Source organism: Delphinapterus leucas, chromosome 14 (genome assembly GCF_059928025.1).
Source record: "Delphinapterus leucas isolate spDelLeu-1000000601 "Yukka" chromosome 14, BTC_Dleu_Yukka2, whole genome shotgun sequence".
NCBI classification, from domain to species: domain Eukaryota; kingdom Metazoa; phylum Chordata; class Mammalia; order Artiodactyla; family Monodontidae; genus Delphinapterus; species Delphinapterus leucas.
The window spans coordinates 28,426,315-28,450,112 of record NC_143142.1 but is presented as its reverse complement, the minus strand read 5'-3'; the positions used below and the strand labels follow the sequence as shown (position 1 = coordinate 28,450,112).

General features: G+C 43.9%; 1 protein-coding gene and 1 pseudogene across 24 annotated transcripts in view; both read left to right on the top strand.

Moving 5' to 3' along the window:
- Window positions 1–23,798, top strand: part of PRELID3A (PRELI domain containing 3A) — a 103,845-nt gene that overhangs the window by 9,474 nt on the left and 70,573 nt on the right. The window lies entirely within an intron of this gene.
- LOC111162922 (S-adenosylmethionine decarboxylase proenzyme pseudogene) overlaps window positions 1–23,798 on the top strand; it is a 32,901-nt pseudogene extending 9,103 nt beyond the window's left edge.

Here is a 23,798-nt window from a genome sequence, read left to right as displayed (position 1 = left end):
GGGAGTGTTCCTTTCTGTTCAGTTTTTGGAAGAGTTTGAGAAGGATCTGTATAAGTTGTTCTTTGTATGTTTGGTAGAATTCACCTGTGAAACCATCTGGTCCTCGACTTTTGTTCATAGGGAATTTTTATTTTTTATTTATTTAAAAAATGTATTATTATTATTTTTTCAGTATGCGGGCCTCTCACCGTTGTGGCCTCTCCTGTTGCGGAGCACAGGCTCCGGATGCGCAGGCTCAGCGGCCATGGCTCACGGGCCCAGCCACTCCGCGGCATGTGGGATCCTCCCAGACCGGGGCACGAACCTGTGTCCCCTGCATCGGCAGGCGGACTCTCAACCACTGTGCCACCAGGGAAGCCCTAAAATGTACTATTTTTTAAATTTTATTTATTTTGTTTTTGGCTGCATTGGGTCTTCATTGCTGCATGCGGGCTTTCTCAAGTTGCGGTGCACGGGCACTACTCTTCATTGTGGTGAGCAGGCTTCTCGTTGTGGTGGCTTCTCTTTGTTGTGAAACACAATCTCTAGGCATGTGGGCTTCAGTAATTGTGGCACACGGGCTTCAGTAATTGTGGCTCACGGGCTCAGTAGTTGTGGCTCATGACAGCTTCTTTTATGATTCGAAGATCTTGGATCATTGTATATTCCCCATTTGGTTTGAGAACATGTAGGATTGGAGTATTACAAGGAGATTGGCATGGCAACAAAAGCCCATATTTGATGAATTTTGAGATCAGGGATTGGAGGCCTCATCAAGCCTCTGGTTTTGTGGGATATTGATGCTTGGAAGGGAAGTTATTAGCCTCCTTTAAGGTGATTTTCACAGGAGTGGCAATCTTTGCCTGTCATTAGATTTCCTGGTCCCAGACCTGTGGCTGTATGAGTTCTTTAATTACTGGGGAAATACTTTGAGCTGGACTGTCCATGTCTTGTATAATGCATAGTCTAGCCAAAAATAGGTCTTGGTTTTGGTTTTCAGGGACAGTAAGAGTCACTTACTCAGGGAGAGAAAGATTTAGAAGAATGAAATCTCTTCCTAATAATGGGCTGGGGCATTCAGGCATGACCAGAAACTTGTGAGTTATAAGAGTCTTTCCCCAGCTGCAAGTTAGAGGGGTGGTGAAATGTTTTCATTTTGGCCTTCCTTCTCCCCCAACAATAGAGCAGGTTTTGGGGGCAAGGAGCCTAGCGTGAGAAATCAGGACAGAGTAAGTGGCTCCTATGTCTAGTAGAAACTGGACAACCTGCCATGTCAGTGGTCACCTGTGGTTCCTCCCATGTGATAATGACTTTCTTCTTGGGAGGTCCCAGGTGCCATCAATCAATCACTGCCATGACTGGCAAGGGGCAATTTCCCCACTCCCTTTGGAGCTGAGGGCATTCCCTTCTCCAGTGGCCCATCTTCTTACAGAGTGGGCGTGGTGTCTTGGGTGGAGGCTGGAACCTATTTTCTGGGCATTCCTTGCTCCAGTGTTTGGGGCTCCCACAGTTAAAACAGGCTCCTTTACCTGGCGGGGGGCTTCTGGGAGTGCCTTTGGGGTGACCAGGAGGTGAGTTAGGTCCTGCCATGATGGCTGCCAGAAGCTTGGCTTGCTAATGGTCCCTTAAGTCATGCTGTTCCTTCCTTTCCTCCTCAGCCTGGTCTCTGCTGTTAAAGACACTGAAGGCCATATCAGTAAGGTTGCAAGGGGTTTGGGGGCCCCATGGCAAGCTTTTGACAGATGTTGGGGGCTGACAAGCTAATGAAATGGATTGCAAGTACAATGTGTCCCTCAAAAAGTGTTTGGGTCAACAGTCATATACTTTTAGAGGGCATCTACCAGCCTGGCCTGAAATAGGGCTAGATTTTTGTCCTGACCTTGAGTGATCTCTTTAACCTTACCATAAATGACAGGTTTAATTATGTATAGTTTCATCCCTTCAATGAGGCAAAGGATCATGTGGTCTCTTTTAGGGATACCAGTTTAGCCTGGCTGATACTCCCAATTGGGATCAATCAGTGGTACTGCCATCATGCCCACAGGATAATGATTGGATGGGGTAGTGTGTAATCCATCAGCATATGCTTGAGCCTCTGCCCAAATGTAGGTCTTTTCCTCAGGGGTGCAACAGTGGGAAATGGCAACATTCAGGTCCTTCTAAGTGAGGTCGAAGGAGAAATTTAGTCCCTGGAGTTCTTCAGTGAATCAGCTAGGGTCCTCCAAGAATGGGTTTGTAAGCAGGTGCAGCACTGGTTAAGGCTGGACAAAGAAAAGAGCGCAGGCTCAGTAGTTGTGGCGCACGGGCTTAGTTGCTCTGCGGCACGTGGGATCTTCCGGGACCAGGGCTCAAACCCGTGTACCTTGCAGCCAGATTCTTGACCACTGCACCACCAGGGAAGTCCCTGTATCATATTTTAGATTCTACATTTAAGTGATATCATATTATTTATATATATATATGTGTGTGTGTGTGTGTGTGTGTGTATATCCCATCTTCTTTATCCATTCATCTGTCAATGGACATTTAGGTTTGTGTGTGTGTGATATGATACTATGTTTTTATTTTTATTTATTTTATTTTTAAAATAAAATTTTAAAAGTATTTAATTAAAAAATATCTTTATTGGAGTATAACTGCTTTACAATGTTGTGTTAGTTGCTGTTGTACAACAAAGTGATTCAGCTATATGTATACATATATCCCCATGTCCCCTCCCTCTTGAGCCTCCCTCCCACCCTCCCTATCCCACCCCTCTAAGTGGTGACAAAGCACCGAGCTGATCTCCCTGTGCTATGCAGCAGCTTCCCACTAGCTATCCATTTTACATTTGGTAGTGTACATATGTCAGTGCTACTCTCTCACTTCGTCCCAGCTTCCGCTTCCCGCCCTGTGACCTCAAGTCTGTTCTCTACATCTGCATTTTTACTCCTGCCCTGCCACTAGGTTCATCATTACTGTTTTTTCAGATTCCATATATGTGTGTTAGCATGTGGTATTTTTCTCTTTCTGACTTACTTCATTCTGTATGACAGACTCTAGGTCCATCCACCTCATTACAAATAACTCAGTTTCATTCCTTTTTATGGCTGAGTAATATTCCATTGTATATATGTGCCACATCTTCTTTATCCATTCATCTGTTGATGGACATTTAGGTTGGTTCCATGGCCTGGCTATTGTATATAGTGCTGCAATGTACATTGCAGTACATGTATCTTTTTGAATTATGGTTTTTTCAGGGTATATGCCCAGTAGTGGGATTGCTGGGTCATATGGTAGTTCTATTTTTAGTTTTTTAAGGAACCTCCATACTGTTCTCCATAGTGACTGTATCAGTTTACATTCCCACCAGCAGTGCAGGAGAGTTCCCTTTTCTCCACACCCTCTCCAGCATTTATTGTTTGTATATTTTTTGATGATGGCCATTCTGACCAATGCGAGGTGATACCTCATTGTGGTTTTGATTTGTATTTCTCTATGTTTCCATGTCTTGACTATTGTAAATAGCGCTGCTATGAACATAGGGGTGCATGTATCTTTAATTTTAATTTAATTTTTTTTTGGCTGTGCCACGTGGTATGCAGGATCTTAGTTCCCCAACCAGGGATTGAACCTGTGCCCCTGCAATGGAAGTGCTGATTCTTAACCACTGGACCACCAGAGAAGTCCCTGCATGTATCTTTTAGAATTATAGTTTTGAATAAGTATATGCCCAGGAGTGGGATTGCTGGATCATATGGCAACTCTCTTTTTAGTTTTTTTGAGGAACCTCCCTACTGTTTTCCGTAGTGGCTGCACCAATTTACGTTACCACCAGCAGTGTAAGAGAGTCACCTTTTCTCCCCACCCTCTCCAGCATTTATTGTTTGTAGACCTTTTTTCTTTTTTTTAATAAATTTATTTTTATTTTTTGGCTGTGTCTTTGTTGCTGCACGCAGGCTTTCTCTAGTTGTGGCGAGCAGGGGCTACTCTTTGTTGCAGTGTGCGGGCTTCTCATTGTGGTGGCTTCTCTTGTTGCGGAGCACGGGCTCTAGGCACGCGGGCTTCAGTAGTTGTGGCACACGGACTCACTAGTTGTGGCTCGCGGGCTCTAGAGTGCAGGCTCAGTAGTTGTGGTTCACGGGCTTAGTTGCTCTGTGGCATGTGGGATCTTCCCAGACCAGGCCTCGAACCTGTGTCCCCTGCACTGGCAGGCGGATTCTTAACCAATGAGCCACCAGGGAAGCCCTGTTTGTAGACTTTTTAATGATGGCCATTCTGACTGGTGTGAGGTGGTACCTCATTATGGTTTTGATTTGCATTTCTCTAATGATTAGTGATGTTGAGCATCTTTTCATGTGTCTATTGGCCATCTGTATGTCTTCTTTGCAGAAATGTCTATTTAGGTCTTCTGCCCTTTTATCGATTGAGTTGTTTGTTTTTTATTGTTGTTGAATTGTATGAGCTGTTTGTATGTTTTGGAAATCAATCCCTTGTCGGTTGCATCGTTTGCAAATATTTTCTCCCATTTTGTAGGTTGTCTTTTCATTTTGTTTTTCCTTTGTTGTGCAGAAGCTTGTAAGGTTGATTAGGTCCCATTTGTTTATTTTTGTTTTTATTTCTATTGTCTTGGGAGACTTACCTAAGAAAATATTGGTACAATTTATGTCAGAGAATGTTTTGCCTATGATCTTTTCTAGGAGTTTCATGGTGTTATATCTTATGTTTAAGTCTTTAAGCCATTTTGAGTTTATTTTTGTGCATGGTGTGAGGGTGTGTTCTAACTTCATTGATTTATATGCAGCTGTCCAACTTTCCCAGCACCACTTGCTGAAGAGACTGTCTTTTTCCCCTTTTTATATTCTTGCCTCCTTTTTTGAATATTAATTGATTGTAGGTGTGTGGGTTTATTTCTGGGCTCTCTATTCTGTTCCATTGATCCATGTATCTGTTTTTGTGCCAGTACCACTCTGTTTCGATTACTGTAGCTTTGTAGTATTTTCTGAAGTCTGGGAGGGTTATGCCTCCCGCTTTGTTCTTTTTCTTCAGGATTGCTTTAGCAATTCTGGGTCTTTTACGGTTCCATATAAATTTTAGGATTATTTGTTCTAGTTCTGTGAAAAACGTCATGGGTGATTTGATAGGGATCACATTAAATCTGTAGATTGCCCCCAACATTCATATTTGAAACCCCAACTTCCAATGTGACTGTATTTGGAGATAATGCAGTATCCCTTATGAATATACATGCAAAAATCCTCAACAAAATACTAGCAAACCAAAGCCAACATCATATTTGAAGGATTATACACCATGACCAAGTGGGATTTACCTCAGAATGTCAGGTTGGTTCAACATAATAAAATCAATGTAATACATCACGTTAATAGAATGAATTTTTAAAAATCACATGATCGCTCCCACAGTATGGCCGGCAACATTAGCTAGCGCTCGCTCTACTCTCTCTAACGGGGAAACAGCAGACTACAAGAGACTGAGCTGTATCTGCCTCTGTTTCAACTTTCGCTCACACACACAAAAAAAAAACGGGAAAATTTTATTAACCCTTTTAAAAAAAAAGTTAATATAAAATTATAGCAAAAAAGGAACCTGAACTTTAGTAACACAGCTGGAATAATCCTCAGTGGCGGCGGCAGCGGCAGGAGAAGAGATTTAATTTAGTTGATTTTCTGTGGTTGTTGGTTGTTCGCTAGTCTCACGGTGATGGAAGCTGCACATTTTTTCGAAGGGACTGAGAAGCTGCTGGAGGTTTAGTTCTCCAGGCAGCAACCCGACGCAAACCAAGGATCTGGGGATCTTTGCACCATCCCAAGATCCGAGTGGGACATACTTTTGAAGGATGTGCTATGTTCAATCATAAGTGTGACAAAAACTGACAAGCAGGAAGCTTATGTACTCAGTGAGAGTAGCATGTTTGTCTCCAAGAGACGTTTCATTTTGAAGACATGTGGTACCACCCTCTTGCTGAAAGCACTGGTTCCCCTGTTGAAACTTGCTAGGGATTACAGTGGGTTTGACTCAATTCAAAGCTTCTTTTATTCTCATAAGAATTTCATGAAGCCTTCTCACCAAGGGTACCCACACCTGAATTTCCAGGAAGAAATAGAGTTTCTTAATGCAGTTTTCCCAAATGGAGCAACATATTGTATGGGACGCATGAATTCTGATTGTTGGTACTTTTGTACTTTGGATTTCCCAGAGAGTTGGGTAATCAATCAGCCGGATCAAACCCTGGAAATTCTGTTGAGTGAGCTTGACCCAGCAGTTATGGACCAGTTCTACATGAAAGATGGTGTTACTGCAAAGGATGTCACTCGTGAGAGTGGAATTCGTGACCTGATACCAGGTTCTGTCATTGATGCCACACTGTTCAATCCTTGTGGGTATTCAATGAATGGAATGAAATTGGATGGAACTTATTGGACTATTCACATCACTCAGAACCAGAATTTTCTTATGTTAGCTTTGAAACAAACTTAAGTCAGACCTCCTATGATGACCTGATCAGGAAAGTTGTGGAAGTCTTCAAGCCAGGAAAATTTGTGACTACCCTGTTTGTAAATCAGAGTTCTAAATGTCTCACAGTGCTTCTCCGCCCCAGAGTATTGAAGGTTTTAAACGTCTTGATTGCCAGAGCGCTATGTTCAGTGATTACAATTTTGTTTTTACCAGTTTTGCTGAGAAGCAGCAACAACAGCAGAGTTGATTAAGAAAAATGAAGAAAAAACGCAAAAAGAACACACATAGAAGAAGGTGGTGGCTGCTTTTTAGATATTGATACCAAGGGCCATGCTTTCCATAACCACCACCTTGTAGGTGCAGAAAGCCCTAGATGTAATGATAGTGTAATCATTTTGAATTGTATGCATTATTATATCAAGGAGTTAGATATCTTGCATGAATGCTCTCTTCTGTGTTTAGGTATCCTATGCCACTCTTGCTGTGAAATTGAAGTGCATGTAGAAAAAACCTTTTACTATATGAAACTTTACAACACTTGTGAAAACAACTCAGTTTGGTTTATGCACAGTGTAGTATTTCTCCAGGTATCATCCAAAATTCCCCACAGACAAGGCTTTCATCCTCATTAGGTCTTGGCCTCAGCCTAGCCATCTGGGACTGTTCTATTAAATTGCTACCAGGATTTTGCATCCAGTTAACTCCACTTTCTATAACATATTCTCTACTAATGTTATTGAAACCAGTTTCTACTTCACACAGGTGTTTTTGCAGCACCAATCAAAGTTCTTCTTCCACGAGCCGAGTCCTCTACGAAAATGACTGCAGTTATCCATTTTGTGTATTACTATCTCACTGCTTCCTATACTTGTGTGACTTTAATTGATTCATTCCTCACCATGGTATCTCCCTCCCAACCACACCCCCTCCATAAAGCAATACACTGTTACACTGTGGGTTTACACTAACCTTATACCCCAGAAGGGGAATGGGGGGATGGACCCTGGGCTTAATTTTCTTTTAAGGTCAAGGGAGTTTGGCATTTTTCGTTACCATGAGCTCTTTTGGAATAAGCTGGTGTTGATTAGCAAAGAAGGTGTAGATTGATACTAGGGAATATTGGCAGAACTGTATGGAAACTGTATGCCATTCTGTGCCCCCCATTAAATAAGATTAGCTTCTCATGGGTACCATGTCTTTATTAACTTGCTAAGTAGTAGTATAAAAAAATTATAACTAAATTTGTTAGCAAGGAGATTTAAGATAAAGGTTGTGTTGGATTCAACAAGTCAAGTCAGCTCAGATGATTCACCTCAACTTTTACTTTCATAGCCATTTCCACTCATTTCTATTAATGATATGCCATAAACTTTGGTTCAAAGCAGAATTGATTTCTTTGCCATCTTGTGACTTAAAAAGTTATGTGACTTTGTGATGCATGTGATAGTGTTCTGATGGTTCCTCTTACTGGTATTTCTTTCTCCATGGAGTAACATCAAGTGATGAATGAGAACTGTTCAGGTTATTCAGACATACTACACAGTGAAGCAGAGTGCTACCCATAAAACATAACACACAAAATTCCAAAATGGTCAATGGGAAATGACTAGAAATACAGGCTTAAAAGAGTTGGCATCTTTTAGCTGTATTTGCTAATACGGACATTTATTTAAGCAGCTGAGAAAAGAGCAAAGTTGACTCAATTTTGTATTTCTTCTTGTCCTCAAACAATTTTTGATTCTTTCTGGATTGATGCAGTGATGTTTTTGTTCCTTCCATATTTATAAATGAAACACTTTTTTTTTTAGTGTTTCTAAACATAAATTCTACTTGGTTTGAAATCAAGTGGTTGGAACAATTTTGACTTTTAAACACGTTGTTGATTCAGAGCTTCACTGAAGAAGCTTTCAATCAATGGATCAGTCCGGTTCTGTAATTAGCGCACAGTACCTAATGTTTTGGGGCTATTATGAGGACCAGTGCTCAAAGTGGATTTTGTTCTTGAACAGTGTCCCAGTAGATGAACATTTATTTGCTTGAGGTCTGATTCCCGCCCCCTGCCCCCGCCCCGGCCCAATAGGTTTAAGATTTCCATTTAATGTTGAGAAACTGCACAAATTTGTATGGAACAAAGCCTAGAAAAATGAAAACTATAGATTGGATAGTAATCTAAATTAATCCTAGTGTGTATGATAGAGAAGGGAAAATTTTGGTGCCATAATTTCTCTCTTCATGATGTTGGACTTAAATCAGTTGAAATGTATTTCTGTACCACAGTTTAAGCTTCAATAAAGGTTTGCTTAATTCGTTGTCTAGTGACGTTCAGAAAGTTTTCTGTTGATGTATTTTTTAAAATAGTATACATGACCAAATACTAGACATCTAAAGTTTTTATAATTAATTGAGTAAATCAATATTTAATGATCATTTTTTAAGATTTATGGGAGTTGTCATAAAGATAAGATCTCTAAGCTCCTGGGAGAACAGATTTAAACATTTTTTTGTTAGTGGCTTCATACCTGAAGCTCAAAGGAAGTCATCCGGGCTATATACCAGGATATCAAAGAGTAGAGAGGGTGTAAGTAGTAATAAGAATGCTAGATTTGGGAGCTAGAAAAGTGAAAAGTTTGAAGGTGGAATAGTCTAACATTTATTATGAAATAGGCTGTTGATGGTGGGGTGGGGGCAGAGTCTAACTCATGGTTATTTCTATTAACTAGAACAGAGTTATAAGCTTTTGATCATTGTGCCATGCAGGTACATATCTCATCATCTGAGTTAAAAAGGGTTGATCATAGAAAAGCAGGTTGTTACATATGTGTGCAATACCTACAGCACCAGATTCTTTTACATGAACAGGTAACTGAGTTTGGCAGACACTTGGTGTTAATCAGATTCAGGGACATAATCTGAAAAATATGGTAAATGTGATATCACACTATGAAAAATAAAAGGCTTTTATTGTCCTAGTCAGATAACTCACCATTTCCTGGCTACCCACCTTCAAACTTGACATTCTCATCTACCCTTTTTGTCATAATGGAAGAAGTATTGGTCCTTTGGATTCTATCCACCCATTCCTACTTCAGAGACTTTCTGAGTTCACTGCAAGCATGTCCACTGTTGATCACCATCAGTTTGTTTTACTTTTCTAGTTTCTTCCCACTTATGTTTGCTCCTTAGGGGCTACTTTATTAGTCCTTTACAAGATGACAAGTCACAATTCTTACCCCAAACTGAACCCTCTTCAGACTACTTCTGGCAATCTAGCATTTTCCTGAGTTGTTCAAACCAGAAACCTAGGATGAAATTGAGGCAGGGTCATAGATATCTGTTATGTGACTAAGATTGGAAGAAAACCATTGGCAATGTCAAGAGATGTCCAATATGCTGTTGGATATGTGAGCTAGGAGCCCATAAAAATACATCGAGATTTGTAATTAAACATCTTAATTGGATGTATATTAAAAAAAATTGTACCTTGAACCTTCACACCCTAGCTTCGATAGTCCTCAATTCTGCTTTGGTACATTCATCTATCCATATTCATATATACATACCTCTTATTAGGTAAGATTTATAAAATTGAAATACACAAATCTTAACTACAATTTTGAAAATGGATATTTTTAGCCCACAGCCATATCAGGACAAAGGAAGGTTCCCTTATACCCCTACCTAAGCAACAAAGCACTACCCCTACTTTAGTTGGTAGTTTAACTACTATCCATATTTTTTCACCATAGACTAGGGTTTCCCTCCCCCCCCCAGCTCTGAAACTAAATTGAATCACTTAATGCTTTCATTAGTATAAAGCTTTGAGAGGTTGAACCATGTATTTATTTTTATTGCTGAGTAGTATTCCATTGTATGAATGTACCACAATTTGTTTAGCTATCCTCCTGTTAATGAACATTTTGTTTCCAATTTTTGGAAGATATGAATAAAGCTGCTATGAACATTTGCATATAAAAACAAAACAAAAAAATCACATGATCATCTTAATTGATACAGAAAAGGCATTTGACAAAATCCAACACCATTTCATTAGAGAAAACACTTGGAATACTAGGGAAGTTAACCTTCTCAACATAATAAAGGATACTTGTGAAAAACCCACAGCTAACTTCTTTTTTTTTTTTTTTTTTGCGGTACGCGGGCCTCTCACTATTGTGGCCTCTCCCGTTGCAGAGCACAGACTCCGGGCACGCAGGCTCAGCGGCCATGGCTCACGGGCCCAGCCGCTCCGCGGCATGTGGGATCTTCCCGGACCGGGGCACGAACCCGTGTCCCCTGCATCGGCAGGCGGACTCTCAACCACTGCGCCACCTGGGAAGCCCTAACTTCTTACTCAATGGTGAAAGACTGAAATCTTTCCCTCTAAGATCACGAACAAGACAAGGATGCCCACTTTCACCACTACTATTTTTTTCTTCATAAATTCATTTATTTATTTATTTATGGCTGCATTGGGTCTTTGTGTGGGCTTTTCTCTAGTTGCAGTGAGCAGGGGCTACTCTTCATTGAGGTGCATGGGCTTCTCGTTGCAGAGCACGGGCTGTAGGCGTACGGGCTTCGGTAGTTGTGGCACGTGGGCTCAGTAGTTGTGGCTTGTGGGCTCTAGAGCGCAGCTTCTGTAGTTGCGGCACACGGGCTTAGTTGCTTTGTGGCATGTGGGATCTTCTCGGTCCAGGGCTTGAACCCGTGTCTCCTGCATTGGCAGGCGGATTCTTAACCACTGCGACCCCAGGGAAGCCCTCACTACTACTATTTAACATTGTATTGGAAGTTCTAGCCAGATCAATTAGACAAGAAAAAGAAATATTAGGCATCCATATTGGAAAGGAAGAAGTAAAACTATCTGTATATACACATGACATGATCCTAATTATAGAAAATCATAAACAATCCATTAAAAGTTACTAGAACTAATAAATAAATTCAGCAAAGTTGACGATACAAAATAGGGAGTGAAAGTCAATCTCTCATTTTCACTGTTTAAAGGTAATTTTCTTAGAGTTCTTTTTGGTGTGTTGTGTGTGTGTCCATACAGTTTACATGTATTTACAAGCATATAAAGTATATTTTCATGTGAATGAAATTGTAGTTTATACACTTTGCTTTTCTGATTAACATATACTTTTGTATGTTAATCGCATATACTTCCACCCAGTTCTTTAATAAGCTTTCTGGTATTCTATGGGAAAAGTATAACAGTTTCTAACCAAGGGTCAGTTAGACTGATTCCAATTTATTTGTATCTCAGATGCTACAATGAACATTTTTATTGATGTGTATATATATATATATGTACACACACACACACACACACATGCCAATATATATTCAGTGGATGATATCCCAGCAGAGAAATTGCTTGGTAAACGTTATTACAAAAAATAAATAAGTTACATGTGTTTGGGGACTAGGACCCTGAGACTGCTCACGTGAAGCTGTGCTGCACAATTTGTCCACCAGGTGACAGGAGAGGTCTATTAATCTATTAGTCTGTTAAGGACAACTGCGCATTGTGCATTCAGAAAACTTTCGAGGGGCTTCCCTGGTGGCGCAGTGGTTGAGAATCTGCCTGCCAATGCAGGGGACATGGGTTCGAGCCCTGGTCTGGGAAGATCCCACATGCCACGGAGCAACTAGGCCCGTGAGCCACAGCTAGTGAGCCTGTGCGTCTGGAGCCTGTGCTCCGCGGCAGGAGAGGCCGCGATAGTAAGAGGCCCGCGCACCGCGATGAAGAGTGGCTCCCGCTCGCCACAACTAAAGAAAGCCCTCGCACAGAAACAAAGACCCAACACAGCATAAATAAATAAATTTATTAAAAAAAAAAAGAAAACTTTCAAGTATCACAGGCTGGTCTGGATTTTTTTTCCTCCTAAATGATGTTACTGTTGTTCATCTATAACAATGCTAATTATTTTCTATAAGGTGAAGCTGATGTGATATTTTCCGTCTGTGGTCATGACTTGTGCTGCTGTTCCTGGTAATGTGCCTCAAGTAAAGGAATCTAAAGACACAATATTAATATCTCCTACATGACAACGAATAAGAGAATGAATTACAACATCAAACCCTAACAATGCAAGTTTCATGAATGACTAGCAGAACATTTAGAATATTCCTAGTCACCACTTTACTTGGTAGTGATCAAACATTTTTCTAAAACTGTTGGTCACAGTAGTGCACAAATATCATAAAGTTCCTAGATTTTTCCTAGTTGTATCTTCTCGAGAGAAAACTGATGATTGTTTTGGACACCAGGCCCCTTGGTCATAAGCCATCTTTGCAATGCCAGAGGCATAATGGGAATTGGATAGAATTAAAGTGCCCAGAAACAGAAATAAGGAGGAAAAGTTAGACTACTTATTGTAGAGACTTACTTCAGGAATTGTATTTAAGGGTTGGGAAGAGGAATTAATTACATAGAAGCATATACCATAGAAAGTAAAAGGTCACAGAGATATACTGTTTTAATAAAACATGAGAATATCTTGGCTGTGTTGAGGTTCAGGATAGTTCTGACTCTGGTTAGAGAACTGTCTCTGGATAACAATAATATTCCTACATAGGATCTTGGAAGATCTAGATGCTGATGGTGCCGGCTGGAATCCTGCCCTCCTGCCCTCTTGTTCTAACTGCATGGAGGGTTGAGGAATCCCTGTAAGTCAGATCTTCATGATCATTGTATTTCAGGGTCAATTAAACATCAGAGCCTAATGAAGAATATCCATGACAGTGGGAAAGGAACGGCTCCAAAAGTTCTTCAAAACTCCTTACCTGCTGGGAGATTGATTTTCTCTCTAAATTAAAAAGCTATTCTGGTACAGCAGTTTTCAAACTTATTTATTTTTAGCAGCAGACTCTTGTAAAAGTGAAATTTTGACACCGAATCTCAATATATAAAATGTGAATAGATTAACAAAAAAGACTAGGACCACTGGTTGAAAAGCCTCTCAATTTACCCCACAGGTGACCCACAAAGGCACTAGGGTTTCCTAAACTCGACCAGGTGGCTCTGCAGTGGTGACAACAGATGGAGCCCCACCCACCCTGGCCAACCTGCTCCCAGGTTCGTGACGCCCTTGGAGTCATCCTTGACTCACTGAACAAGCACTTATCTGGAGCTCACTGTTTGCCAGGTACCGGGACCGAGCATGGGCACACAGAAATGAGCCAGGCCTGGTCCCATCCCAGAGCTCAGTCTAGTGCAGGACGCCTTTCCAAACTCCAGAGCGCTGTGATTGCCTTGGCTGCTCATTAACAATGCCTGTTCCTGGGCCTCACCCCAGAGATAACAATTCAAAAGCTAAGAGAGAGGTTGAGCCTAGACACCTGCTTCCTTAATAAGCATAATCTGCTGAGAGAGACAGAAACACAAACTGGTGCAGTAATTCTAAAACAATGTGCTGAGAGTAACGATGGAGGTATCGGGAGCAGCCGCAGGAGGACGAGGGGGCCGAGGACCACCCCAGGGCACGGCCAAACAGAGCTCTGGAGGGGGTGTGGCAGGATGATGGGACACTGCTCTGAGGGGCCAGCTAGGGAGCTGTGCAGGAACCCGGAGAGGGTGGTGCTGGATGGAGCCAGGTCAGGAGTCAGCAGGGACGGTGACAGCAATACTAACCACAGTCATGTACTCTGTCCTCATTAATTCCCACAAGTCCCAAAGGACTTTGTTTTTTTACTAGTAGCGTTCCCATGTCAAGGATGATGATACTGACATTTGAAGAGCTTAGCAATTTGCAGAATGGGAGCCAGGACTGGAACCCAGGTTTGTTCCTCTTCAAACCCATGCCTTCAGCTACAACTATTAAATCGTATTGGCTCTTAATGCGGAAGAAGTAAGGGATTAAAACAATCTAGAAGAGGTAAATCCCAAAGGACTTGATGATTGTTTGGATGTAGGGGTCCGGGTCTAGCTTGGGGCGCCTGGGTGATGCCAGGGACCTGGGCAGTGAATCCTAGGAGAGGAGTCTGTTTAAGGTGGGAGATGCGTGGCCATGATGCATTTGAAGTAGGACCTAGAGAACACCCCGTGGGCAACTGGACAGATGGGTAGGAATGAGATGGAGAGGCAGGCTGGGGACTTAGTGGAAACCAGGACACTCAGTGAATCACTCAGGGAGTAGGTGTAGAGGGGGAAGAACAGAGAGGGAAGAGGTGTGTATCCTGGGAAGGACCAGTACAGAGGATGCAGAGGGAGCAGAGGTCCCAGGAGAGAAAGCCCAATACTTTTCATGCAGCACAGAGGCCCGGGGGAGGGGGACAGAACAGCACCCGTTGGACTGGAAGTGCGATGGTTACTGATGACTAACGAGAGGTTTCGGGAGCCCGTACCAGCCTGCGGTGGAATACATAGCAGTAAAGGAGCGGGAAGAGCAGATGCGGACTCTTGCTTTGAAAGGTTTAGATGTGAAGTGGGGCACAGCTCCCAAGATGCTGTGTGGTGGGGCCAGGGGTCTCCATTTCTAACAGGCTCCCGGGTAGCTCTGCTGCTCCTGGACCAGACTTGGTGGAACAGAGTGAGTGAGACAGTGGTCTTTGACCAACAATGGAAGTAGCAGTATAGGACTTGAAGCCAGGTGTGACGTTCATCTGTGTTCAACAGTCATTGATTTATTGTGTGCCTATTAGGTTTCTGACTCTGGAAATAACAAGGATAATGATAACCTAGTTCCTGATGGTCATAACACGTGGTGGTAAGTCTCAGATGCAAGTACGTAGAAGTAGTGATGGAACCACAGAGGTGCTGACACCTGAGCCAGGCTTGGCCGCTGGGACCCAACAGCTGTGTGTGAGATGGCTTTAGAAGGCGAGGCGGGTGCAGGTCACAGTGAGCCTGAAGGCCACCCTCACTGCACTCCTGCCCTCAGGCCCCAGCTCCACCACTAAGTAGTGTCTCTACAGAGATGTTTCCTGGCTAGGGTCTTGGTTTCCCCACAAACTCTCACTGCAGTGTCTTCTGACTGTCACCATCGGCCCAATTTCTTCAGCCTCATGGTCAATCGTGTTTGTGGAAAATGCTGATTGTAAATGATGATGCTTTTTTTTTTTTAAACTTTTTTTTTCAGTGGTTTGAGAGACGGCAATTTATTTATTTATTTATTTATTGGCTGCATTGGGTCTTCATTGCTGTGCGCGGGCTTTTCTCTACTTGGGGTGAGTGGGGGCTACTCTTCATTACAGTGCACGGGCTTCTCATTGCGGTGGCTTCTCTTGTTGTGCAGCGTGGGCCATAGGCACGAGGGCTTCAGTAGTTGTGGCATGTAGGCTCAGTAGTTGTGGCTCACAGGCTCTAGAGCGCAGGCTCAGTAGTTGTGGCGCATGGGCTTAGTTGCTCCACAGTATGTGGGATCTTCCCGGACCAGGGCTCGAACCTGTGTCCCCTGCGTTGGCAGGCAGATTCTTAACCACTGTGACACCAGGGAAGTCCAATGATGATGCTTTTTAAAGCTAGAATGACAGCACTGAGCTCAGAGCTCAGCACAGGGCGTGTTCCATAGCTGGCCACAACTGCCAGTCACTGCAGCATGGCTGTGGGGGACTCATCTCGGCTCTGCCCTCAGAGTGTGATCACTCAGCGCACTTTTACACCTCCTCAAACCCCAGTCTGCTCGCTAATAAAACGGGCAGCAGCGCTGACGTGGGAAGATCGCCGTGAGGTTAGAGCACAGGTGGCAAAGGTGGAGTGTGTGGAGCGTGGAGATGGTGGGGCCAGGGTCCTAGCCCAGGTCTTTGGGCTGCTTCTGCTCTGTCCCCACTTCACTGACTCATCGCACAGGTAGGTTCGGGATGACTGCTCACTGTGGGTGTTGAGCTGGGTGCTGCCCTTACACCCCAGCTCTTTCTGCAGAGGGTCACCCTCTTCTCAAACTAGCATCTCGCTTCTCTGCATTTGAACTGTATTTGTAGAAGTGCAGGGTAAATATAAATCTAGAGTAAAAATGATTTTTCCCGAGTGCAAAAGGGAAAGGGTCTCTCCTTTATCCTTTCTTATAGCATCTACTCTAAAACACTTCTAAGTTGTCTTTTTGAGATCTATTTAAATGTTTTTATTTATTTTTAATTAAAAAAAAGTATTTTTGGCTGCTTTGGATCCTCGTTGCTGCGCGCGGGCTTTCTCTAGTTGCAGCGAGAAGGGGCTACTCTTCGTTGCGCTGCCTGTGCTTCTCATTGCAGTGGCTTCTCTCGTTGTGGAGCATGGGCTCTAGGCACGCGGGCTCAGTAGTTGAAACAGAAGGGCCCTAGAGCGTGCGGGCTTCAGTAGTTGTGGCGCATGGGCTCAGTAGTTGTGGCTTGCAGGCTCTAGAGTGCAGGATCAGTAGTTGTGGCGTACGGGCTTAATTGCTCTGCGGCATGTGGGATCTTCCTGGACCAGGGCTCGAACCCATGTCCCCTGAGTTGGCAGGCGGATTCTTAATCACTGCGCCACCAGCAAAGTCCTATGTAAATGTTTTTAAAGGCTAAGTAGGCCTTTGGCCAGCTGAACAACCCAGGAATGTTTTTCTCAGGGACTTGGGAGCCATCCTTTTGAAACATTAGCCTAACTTACAGGGAGCACCTGGCTTCAGGCTGCAACCCTACCTCCTATGGGAATGAGAAATATATTTCTCCTTTGGACAAAGACAAGTAGTGAACCCAAGTGGCCACTCCAATTGCCAGGTGGACTTAGGATGAGCTCTGACAAGCGGTGCTGTCAGTGCTCTCACTTGACATCCGGGTCTCGAGGGTCGCACCTGCCTGGCTACATAAAGGGTTGGATTTTGTGGGGTCTTCGAACCACACAGCGGACTGCCTGCGAGGGGCCTCACGTTCTGGTTTAAGGCCGTTCCACACCTGCTGCTTCCTCCCCCCCGCCCCCCAACTCCGCGGAGAGACTTGTCGGGCTGGTGGGACACACTGTTCCTTATCCTTCCCAATAATGGGAACCGGCATGGCTGGAAGGAGCTTTGGGAGAATTTGGACCACCTGACCAGTAGGAATGAGCCCCGCCCCCATCTCCGCAGTGGCACCAGGGGCCCCGCCCCGCCCCGCCCCGCCACGTAGTCGGTGCCTGCGGCCGGCACAGCTACTGCCAGTCCCTCCGCGCAGCCGTGGTGCCGCCGCTCTCGTGATGGGCGGGCGCCCAGTCCCGACCCGCCCACTCCCTAAACGCCCCACACACCGCGTCCACACGCCCCGCCCCCCGCGGAGCGGAGCATCCCGGGCCTGGAGCTTCCCTGAGCCTGGAGCACCCCCGGCCGGGCTCTGCGTGGGCGGCGATGAGGGTCTGGAGCTCGGAGCATGTGTTCGGGTGAGACGGCTGCGGCCGCAGTGAGTCCAGACTGGCCTGGGCCTGGGCCGTGGCCTCCGGGAGGGCGGGCTCTGTCCTGCGTTGGGCCGCGCTGTGGGCAGTGACCTGCAAGGGCCCGGGGTGGTGGGACCGCGTCTTCGCCCCCGCCGGCCTGGCCTCACCTCGCGCGCGGGGCTGTCACAGGGGGCAGGGGCGGGACCCGCCGAGTGGCTGATCACGGCCTCCAGAGGGAGCCGGCGTGGGCATGTGGGGGCTTTGGCCCTGAATGCACTGTGGGCACTGGAAAGCCTCCAGCTGATTAAAAGTGCCCTCGTGACCTAGGCGGTATCTTTTCTTGTCACTTTATCTGTGACACTCTGAGCTCATTCTTTCATAGTTTTTAAAGGAACTAAGATTTTTAAATTCCTTGATCCCACTTAGAACAGCATTTCGTTTTTTAATTTAAAAAATACTGCATGAAATAGAATTGTCATCCTTTGAACTTTTCATGTAAAATAATAATGAAAATTTATCAGTGGGTTAAAAACCTCTGAAATTATTTTAATGAAATTTTTAGACTTGATGGGATCCAATTTTAATGTTGACTTTTATACAGCCTGCAGCCTGCAGAAAAATCTCATCTGGGGTTCCATTCCCAGACTTACTCCAGAGATTTTCTCAGTTCTCCCAAAGATGGAACATGCCCGGCACCATCTGGATGCAGAGGGAACAGGTTAAGTTCCTGCAGATGGTGAATGCCCAGACTGTGCAGCTCAGGCCAGGACTGCCCTACAAATTCAGGAAATGTTGGTCGACAAGCAGAAGTGAATTGTCAGCTGTGAAAAGTCACTATTGATAATATTCACCCATTTAAATCATACAATTCAACGACTTTTAGTAAATTTACATAGTTGTACAACATCTCCATAGTCCAGTTGTAGAACACTTCCTCATCCTACAAAGACCCCTCATGCCCGTCTGCAGTCACTGTCCACTCCTCTCCTCAGCCAGATCAGTATCTGCTTCCTGTTTCTATGGATTTGCCTTTTCTGGACATTTCACATAAATGCAATCATACACCAAACCGTCTTCTGTGTCTGGCTGCTTTCACTTAGCATGATTGTTGAGGTTCATCCGTGTGGTAGTGTGCATCCTTGCTTCAACCCTCACTTCATTCATTTTGTGTCCCTGGCACATAGTAGGTGCTCAGTGAGGGACCAAGGAATATCCTGGGGAGCAGATGTCCTTTGAAATGAGGGCGACTGTCCACCAGAGGAATTCCCGTCAACCCCTGAGCTCCTGTGGACTGGGCACAGATCTCCTCCCATTGATTTTTAAAAGCCGAGCGCCATGATGAGAATTGACAAATGTGGAAGACCGCTGGGGGGAGGTCACGCAGCTGCCAGGGCGGGTGACATGATGCTGTGTGGCAGCATCACATCTGCAGGACGGTACAGATTTGGAAGCCTGGCTTTCTAGCTAAGCTTACCGTGGAGTTTTCCCCTTGCTTAGTCCCTTGAAATCCCTGATTTTTTTCCTCTGAGAATTACACACCTTTTTCTTTCTATACTTGTTTTCTTTTTATATGTTTGTTGAATATTTGGAAATAATAAATTTACTCTTGAAAGGCCAAAAATAATCAGGCACAAAGACTTAAAAAAAGTTTTTTATTGAAATACAGTTGATTTACAATGTTGTATTAGTCCCCCCCACCCCCTGCCGCACCACAGACATGTGGGATCTTAGTTCCCTGACCAGGGCTCAAACTGCACCCCTGCAGTAGAAGCATGGAGTCTCAACCACTGGACCACCAGGGAAGTCCAACAATGTTGTATTTGTTTTAGGTGTACTGCAAAGTGATTCAGATTTTATATATATATACACACACACACACACACACACACTCTTTTTTAGATTCTTTTCCATTATAGGTTATTACAAGATACTGAGTATAGTTCCCTGTGCTATACACAGGTCCTTGTTGGTTATGTATTTTATATATAGCAGTGTGTATATTTTAATTCCCAACTCCTAATTTAATTCCCTCCCTTCCCCCTTTGGTCATCGTAAGTTTGTTTTCTATGTCTGTGAGTCTGTTTCTGTTTTGTAAGTAAGTTCATTTGTATCATTTTTTTAAGATTCCACATATAAGCAATATCATATGATATTTGTCTTTGCTTGACTTTTACTTCACTTGGTATGATAATCTCCAGGTCCATCCATGTTGCTGCAAATGACATTACTTCATTCTTTTTTATAGCTGAATATTATTCCATCGTGTATGTATACCACATCTTCTTTATCCATTCATCTTTAGATGGACTTTCAGGTGCTTCCATATCTTGGCTATTGTAAATAGTGCTGCAGTGAACGTTGGGGTGCATGTATCTTTTAGAATTATAATTTTCTCTGGATATATGCCCAGGAATGGTATTGCAGGATCATATGGTAACTCTATTTTTAGTTTTTTGAGGAACGTCCCTACTGTTTTCCATAGTGGCTGCACCAATTTACATTTGCACAAACAGTGTAAGAGGGTTCCCTTTTCTCCACACCCTCTCCAGCATTTGTTATTTGTAGACTTTTTAATGATGGCCGCTCTGACTGGTGTGAGGTGGTACCTCATTGTAGTTTTGATTTACATTTCTCTAAGGATTAGCAATGTTGACCATCTTTTCATGTGCCTATTGGCCATCTGTGTGTCTTCTTTGGAGAAATGTCTATTTAGGTCTTCTGCTCATTTTTGGATTGGGTTTTTTTGTTGTTGTTGTTATTGAGCTTCATGAGCTGCTTGTATATTTTGGAAATTAATCAGTTGCATCCTTTGCAAAATTTTCTCCCATTCCGTAGGTTGTCTTTTTGTTTCATTTTGTTTCCTTTGCTGGGGCACGAAAACTTTTGAGTCAAGTTTTCCTCCATTGTTCACACACCAAAGAAACCCTGGGCACTGGAGATCAGACAGAGCTGAGAGCAGTATAAACTCCCACAGAAATGGAGAACCCTTTGGTTAAAGCAGATTAAATAGTAGTGGAAAATATAGGACCGAAATAGAAACATATAGAAAGGGGCACTTAAAAATTAACAGGCTGGTAAATGCAGGTTTATAAATCCCATCCTTACAGCATTGACTGAGGTTTCAGGTGGACTATAACAAAATCTTTAATAACAGCCAGTATGAGTAGATTCCCAGCAGAGTCAAGGCTGTACACTACTTGGATTCCAGCAGCTCCCAGGAGAGGTCTCTAGTAGGCAGTGTCCCTCTCAGGGAAGTAATGAGGAGAGGCTGCCCTAAAGCAGGCTTGCTCTCTGGCCAGGAGGAGGGAACCCCTTCCCTTTTTAAATAAGAGAAATGGAATGTTACAGGTAGGAGGTGAATTGCCCACTGTCCCCTCCTAGTGCTGTTCCCTCCTCTCTCTCACAGGCTGTCATGATTGTGAACCTGGTGGGTAGCCTCCCGAAGGTATATGTTCCATAAACAAAATGTAGTATTTGTTTTTTTAAAATAGAAATCACTGGCACCATCTTGTACCGATCTTTTCAGTTTCCCTTTCTTCTCAACAATGTGTTCCTGAGATCTGTGCGTGTGTGTGTGTGTGTATCTATTTGAGATCTGTGTGTATACATGTACACATACACATTTGTATCTCAGCTGTATAGTATTCCAATATTCCATTTTTCCATAAAGAATATGTCACCATTTTTTCTTTCTCTTATTGAAGGGACATTGTTTCCCCCTTATTACAAATCATGTTGTGGTGACCACTCCTGTGTATATTTCTGGGTCAGTTAATCAAGGGCATTTACTTAGGCCAGAAATCCTCAAACTTGTCAGCAGTAGGACCTCTTTACACTCTTAGAAAATATTGGGGACCCAAACAGTGTTTGTTTATGTGGGTTAAATCTACTAATATTTACCATATTAGAAATTAAAACTGATAAATATTAAGATATTTATTAATTTATTAAAATTAACAGTAATAAACCCATTACATTAACATAAATAACATTTCTTAAATTTAAAAAACCTGTAGTTTCCAAAACTCCTCAAAGTAGTAAGAGTGGCACTGTTTTATTTTTTCCCAATTTCTATAATGTCGGGTTGCATAGACACTGTTTTTTTATTGTCAACAGATTTTATTTTTTTAATTTTATTAAAAAATAATTTAATTAATTAATTTATTTTTTGGCTGTGTTGGGTCTTCGTTGCGGCACGCGGAATCTTCCTTGCAGCATGTGGGATCTTTCATTGCAGCACCCAAGCTTCTCTCTAGTGGCACATGGGCTCCAGAGCATGTGGGCTTTGTAGGTGCATCACGTGAGCTCTCTAGTTGAGGCACACAGGCTCAGTAATTGTGGTGCGCAGGCTTAGTTGCCCCGTGGCACGTGGGATCTTAGTTCTCCGACCAGGGATCAAACCCGTGTCCCCTGCATTGGAAGGCGGATTCTTTACCACTGGACTACCAGGGAGGTCCCTGCATGGACACTAACTTGATGGTTCTGTTGGCTTCTGCATTCAGTGTTTGCAGTCTGTTGTTTTGGTTGAAGTAAATGATTAAAATCCAGCCTCACACTATATGTGAGTAAAACCTAGTTGGCAAAGGTATTTCAAAAGTCTTTAAAAATAGTCGTAGCTGTTCTTTGCTATTGCAACGAAACAAGCAGTAATTTCTCAAATTAATTGCAGTGTAAAATCTGACACCACGAGGACCAGAGTAATGGCCCGTCTCGTACTTTGAATGAGTCCTTCTCCCATGTGATCTGTGATGTCTCACACTGGTCACTTGGCTGTGTGGGTCACCGGGTACAGTATGGGGCAAGCAGCAGGCCCATGGTAGTGATACAAGTTTTCTAAAATTCCAGTTTTCACTTAGAAGCTCAAGTTTTATCTTTGACAGCAAATGCCATCAGATGTTTTCCTCCGAGTGACAGGCTCACTTCATTAATCTTTGAGAAAATGCCTGTCCGACACCCACGTCTGAGTGACCACAGTTTGTGGTCAGTAGTTTCAAGGAGAAGTGGTGGCTGGGGAAGCACAGTAGCTGAGCTGCCACCCCTGTGGCCACCAGTGCTTCCCGACCAGCAAGGCCTCCCGCATCCTTTCTGTGCCCTCACTCAGAACCAGGGATCCAGGTGTAGTAAAATGAGTCCTTTTACTTTCTCATCAGGGATGGGCCCTGAGTGCACAGCTCAGCAGTGACCACCATGCAGCCTTGACCCGGCCGTCACTCCTGGGGAGAGGCTGTCAGTCTGTGGTCTCACTCGGGCTCCTGCAGCTTTGGCTGATGTCGTGCAGCCAGAAGGGCAGGCCCTCCCAGCAGCGCCCAGGCTCCTGGAGGGGCCAGAGAGCCCAGCTTTGCGGGCCTTGCTCCAAGAACCACTGGGCTGGCCCAGGGTCTCTTGGGGTCTGAGCACTTTTCCTTCATCCTTTTTTTTTTAAACATATATTTATTTTATTTCATTTCATTTCCATTCCATTTTATTTTATTTTTTTATTTCATCACGCTGGGTCTTAGTTGCGGCAGGTGGGCTTTCTTTTTTTTTAAATAAATTTATTTATTTATGGTTGTGTGTTGGGTCTTCATTGCTGCATGCGGGCTTTCTCTGCGGCACGTGGGGGCTACTCTTTGTTGCAGTGCGTGGGCTTTTCATAGCGGTGGCTTCTCTTGTTGTGGAGCACGGGCTCTAGGTGCATGGGCTTCAGTAGTTGTGGCATGCGAGCTCAGTAGTTGTGGCTCACGGGCTCTAGAGCGCAGGCCCAGTAGTTGTGGCTCATGAGCTTAGTTGCTCTGTGGTATGTGGGATCTTCCCAGACCAGGGCTTGAACCTGTGTCCCCTGCATTGGCAGGTGGATTCTTAACCACTGCACCACCAGGGAAGTCCCCACACAGACTTTCTTAGTTGCAGCTCACGGGCTCCTCAGCTGTGGCCCGCAGGCCCCTTAATTGTGGCATGTGAACTCCCAGCCACAGCATGTGGGATCCAGTTCCCTGACCACGGATAGAACCTGGGCCCCCTGCATTGGGAGAGCAGGGTCCTCACCACTGTGCCACCAGGGAAGTCCCTCCAATTTTTT